General features: G+C 34.4%; 1 non-coding gene across 1 annotated transcript; it reads right to left on the bottom strand.

The window, feature by feature from the left end:
• Positions 1 to 3,905: 3,905 nt before the first annotated feature.
• Positions 3,906 to 4,013, bottom strand: LOC148545556 (small nucleolar RNA R71). The gene has a single exon (XR_015900889.1). It is a non-coding gene; the product is annotated as a small nucleolar RNA R71 (small nucleolar RNA).
• Positions 4,014 to 4,559: the final 546 nt, after the last annotated feature.

The following is a 4,559-nucleotide window of genomic DNA, read 5'->3' as shown; positions in this document are numbered from 1 at the left end:
CCGCTTACCTGTTGTACCACTAGTAGTGAATCACAGTGAACTGTCAGAAAAGAGATTCCGACCTCTTTAGCCAATCGTAATCCAGCCAACGAAGCTTCATATTCAGCTTGATTGTTTGTTGTTTGGAAGAGGAATTTGATCGACTTCTCGGCTTGTAACCCTTCATCATCCTTTCGAAGGATGATGAGCGGATAATTTATACGCTTTTTGGCATTATTTTTACATAGTTTTTAGTATGATTTAGTTAGTTTTTAGTATATTTTTATTAGTTTTTAAATAAAAATCACATTCTGGACTTTACTATGAGTTTGTGTGTTTTTCTGTGATTTCAGGTAATTTCTGGCTGAAATTGAGGGACTTGAGCAAAAATCAGATTTAGAGGTTGAAGAAGGACTGCAGATGCTGTTGGATTCTGACCTCCTTGAACTCAAAGTGGATTTTCTGGAGCTACAGAACTCCAAATGGTGCGCTCTCAATTTGACATCCAGGGCTTTCCAGCAATATATAGTGGTCTATACTTTGCCCAAGTTTAGATGACACAAACTGGCGTTCAACGCCAGTTCCATGTTGCATTCTGGAGTTAAACGCCAGAAACAGGTTGCAAAGTGGAGTTAAACGCCAGAAATAGGTTACAAACTGGCGTTCAACTCCAAGAGAAGCCTCTACACATGTAAAGCTCAATGCTCAGCCCAAGCACACACCAAGTGGGCCCCGGAAGTGGATTTCTGCATCATTTACTCATTTCTGTAAACCATAGTAACTAGTTTAGTATAAATAGGACTTTTTACTATTGTATTTTACATCTTTGGATCATCGGGGGATTATCTTTTGATCCTTTGATCATGTTCAGGGGGCTGGCCATTCGGCCATACCTGGACCTTGTTCTTATGTATTTTCAACGGTAGAGTTTCTACACACCATAGATTAAGGTGTGGAGCTCTGCTGTTCCTATTCTAAGATATTCATTCGCACCCAAGAACATGATGAATGTGATGATTATGTGATGCTCATCACCATTCTCACCTATGAACGCGTGCCTGACAACCACTTCCGTTCTACATGAAGATGAGATATAATGAGTATCTCTTAGATATCCAATACAGGGGACCGAGTCCGAGATATTAGAGTCTTCGTGGTATAAGTTAGAACCCATGGATGGCCATTCCTGAGATCTGGAAAGTCTAAACCTTGTCTGTGGTATTCCAAGTAGGATCTGGGAAGGGATGACTGTGACGAGCTTCAAACTCGCGAGTGCTGGGCGTAGTGACAAACGCAAAAGGATAGTAAATCCTATTCCAGTATGATCGAGAACCAACAGATGATTAGCCATGCAGTGACAGTGCGTTGGACCATTTTCACAGAGAGGACGGGATGTAGCCATTGACAATGGTGATGCCCAACATACAGCTTGCCATGGAAAGGAGTAGGAATGATTGGATGAAGACAGCAGGAAAGCAGAGGTTCAGGAGGAATGAAAGCATCTCTATACGCTTATCTGAAATTCTCACCAATGAATTACATAAGTATCTCTATCCTAGTTTATATTTTATTTATATTTATTATCAATTCACCATAACCATTTGAATCCGCCTGACTGAGATTTACAAGGTGACCATAGCTTGCTTCAAGCCGACAATCTCCGTGGGATCGACCCTTACTCACGTAATGTTTATTACTTGGACGACCCAGTGCACTTGTTGGTTAGTTGTGCGAAGATGTGACAAAGTGTGATTCACGTTTGAGAGCACCAAGCCTTTGGCGCCATTGTTGATGATTGCAATTTCGTGCACCAAGTTTTTGGCACCATTGCCGGGGATTGTTCGAGTTTGGACAACTGACGGTTCATCTTGTTGCTTAGATTAGGTAATTTTATTTTATTTTTAAGCTTTTTATTTCTCATTTTTGAAAATAATACAAAAAAAAATTTCTTCTTTTTCGTTTTTCCCAAAATAATTTTCGAAAAAACCAAAAAAAAAATCTTATAAAATCATAAAAACCAAAAATTTTATGTTTCTTGTTTGAGTCTAGTGTCAATTTTTAAGTTTGGTGTCAATTGCATCTTTTTAATTTTTCTTAAAATTTTCGAAAATTCATGCATGTGTTCTTCATGATCTTCAAGTTGTTCTTGATGATTTTCTATTTTGATCTTTAATTTTTCTTGTTTTGTGTCTTTTCTTGTTTTTCATATGCATTTTTGAATTATTAGTATCTAAAGTTTGAAATTTTCCAAGTTTGGTGTCTTGCATGTTTTTCTTTTCTTAAAAATTTTCAAAAATAAGTTCTTGGTGTTCATCTTGACATTTAAAGTGTTCTTGGTGTTCATCCTGACATTCATAGAGTTCTTGCATGCATCATTTGTTTTGATCCAAAATTTTCATGTTTTTCTCTTTCTTCATAAAAAAATTCAAAAAAATCAAAAAAATATCTTTTCCTTATTTCACTCATAATTTTCGAAAATTTGATTTGATTTAATCAAAAGTTTTTAAAATCTAGTTGTTTCTTATGAGTCAAATCAAATTTTCAATTTAAAAACCTTATCTTTTTCAAATCTTTTTCAAAAATCAAATCTCTTTCATTTTTCTTTTATGACATTCGAAATTTTCAAAATTTATTTTCAAAATCTTTTTCTTATTTTGTTTCATAATTTCAAAATCTTTACTAACAATTAATGTGATTGATTCAAAAAAGTTTTAAGTTTGTTACTTGCCTAGTAAGAAAGGTTCAATCTTTAAATTTTAAATCATATCTTTTTAGTTTCTTGTTAGTCAAGTAATCAACTTTAATTTTCAAAATAAAATCTTTTTAAATTTCTTTTTCAAATCTTTTTCAAAATAAGTTTCAATCACATCTTTTTCAAAATCAATTTCAAAATCTTTTCTAACTTCTTTTCTAACTTCTTATCTTTTCAAAATTGATTTTCAAATCTTTTTCAATTAACTACTTGACTTTTTGTTTGATTTTAAAAGTTTACTATTTCAATCATATCTTTTTCAAAACTACCTAACTAACTATCTCTCTCTAATTTTCGAAAATCCCTTCCATCTTTTTCAAAATTCTTTTTTAATTAACTAATTGTTTTAAATTTTAATTTAATTTAATTTCATTTTAAAATTTTAAAATTTTCAAATTTTTACTTTAATTTTAAATTAAAAACAAAAATACTTTTATTTTAATTTATTTAATTTTCGAAATTCTCTCCCCCTCATCTCTTTCTAATTATTTTATTTATTTACTAACACTTCTTTTCATTTAAAAATTTGAACCCTCTCTTCTTTCTGTGCTCGAATTTCTTTTCTTCTTCTACTTACATTAGGAATCTCTATACTGTGACATAGAGGATTCCATATTTTCTTTTCTATTTTCTTCTTTTTCATATGAGCAGGAACAAGGATAAGAACATTCTTGTTGAGGCTGATCCTGAACCTGAAAGGACTCTGAAGAGGAAGCTAAGGGAAGCTAAAGCACAACTCTCTGGAGAAAATCTGACAGAAATTTTTGAAAAAGAAGCAGACATGGCCGAAAATAATAACAATGCAAGGAAGATGCTTGGCGACTTTACTGAACCAAATTCCAATTTACATGGAAGAAGCATCTCAATCCCTGCCATTGAAGCAAACAATTTTGAGGTGAAACCTCAATTAGTTTCTCTGATGCAACAGAACTGCAAGTTTCATGGACTTTCATCAGAAGATTCTTTTCAGTTCTTAACTGAATTCTTGCAAATCTGTGATACTGTTAAGACCAATGGGGTTGATCCCGAGGTCTATAGGCTTATGCTTTTCCCGTTTGCTGTAAGAGACAGAGCTAGAATATGGTTGGACTCTCAACCTAAAGACAGCTTGAACTCTTGGGATAAGCTGGTCACGGCTTTCTTAGCCAAGTTCTTTCCTCCTCAAAAACTTAGTAAGCTTAGAGTGGTTGTTCAAACCTTCAAACAGAAAGAAGGTGAGTCCCTCTATGAAGCTTGGGAGAGATACAAGGAACTGACCAAAAAGTGTCTTTTTGACATGCTTTCAGAGTGGACCATCTTGGATATATTCTATGATGGTCTGTCTGAATTATCTAAAATGTCATTGGACCATTCTGCAAGTGGATCCATTCACCTAAAGAAAATTCCAGTAGAAGCTCAAGAACTCATTGACATGGTTGCAAATAACCAGTTCATGTACACTTCTGAAAGGAATCCTGTGAGTAATGGGACGCCTATGAGGAAGGGAGTTCTTGAAATTGATACTCTGAATGCCATATTGGCTCAGAATAAAGTATTAACTCAGCAAGTCAATATGATCTCTCAGAGTCTGAATGGATTGAAGGAATCATCCAACAGTACTAAAGAGGCATCTTTTGAAGAAGAAGCTTATGATCCTGAGAACCCTGCAATAGCAGATGTGAATTACATGGGTGAACCCTATGGAAACACCTATAATCCCTCATGGAGAAATCATCCAAATTTCTCATGGAAGATCAACAAAAGCGTCAACAAGGCTTTAATAATGGTGGAAGAAACAGGTTTAGCAATAGCAAACCTTTTCCATCATCCACTCAGCAACAGACAGAGA

Source organism: Arachis ipaensis, chromosome B9, assembly GCF_059453495.1.
Source record: "Arachis ipaensis isolate K30076 ecotype BB chromosome B9, ASM5945349v1, whole genome shotgun sequence".
Lineage (NCBI taxonomy): Eukaryota > Viridiplantae > Streptophyta > Magnoliopsida > Fabales > Fabaceae > Arachis > Arachis ipaensis.
Note: the sequence above shows the minus strand (reverse complement) of the source record. Positions and strands in the feature narration are given on the sequence as shown.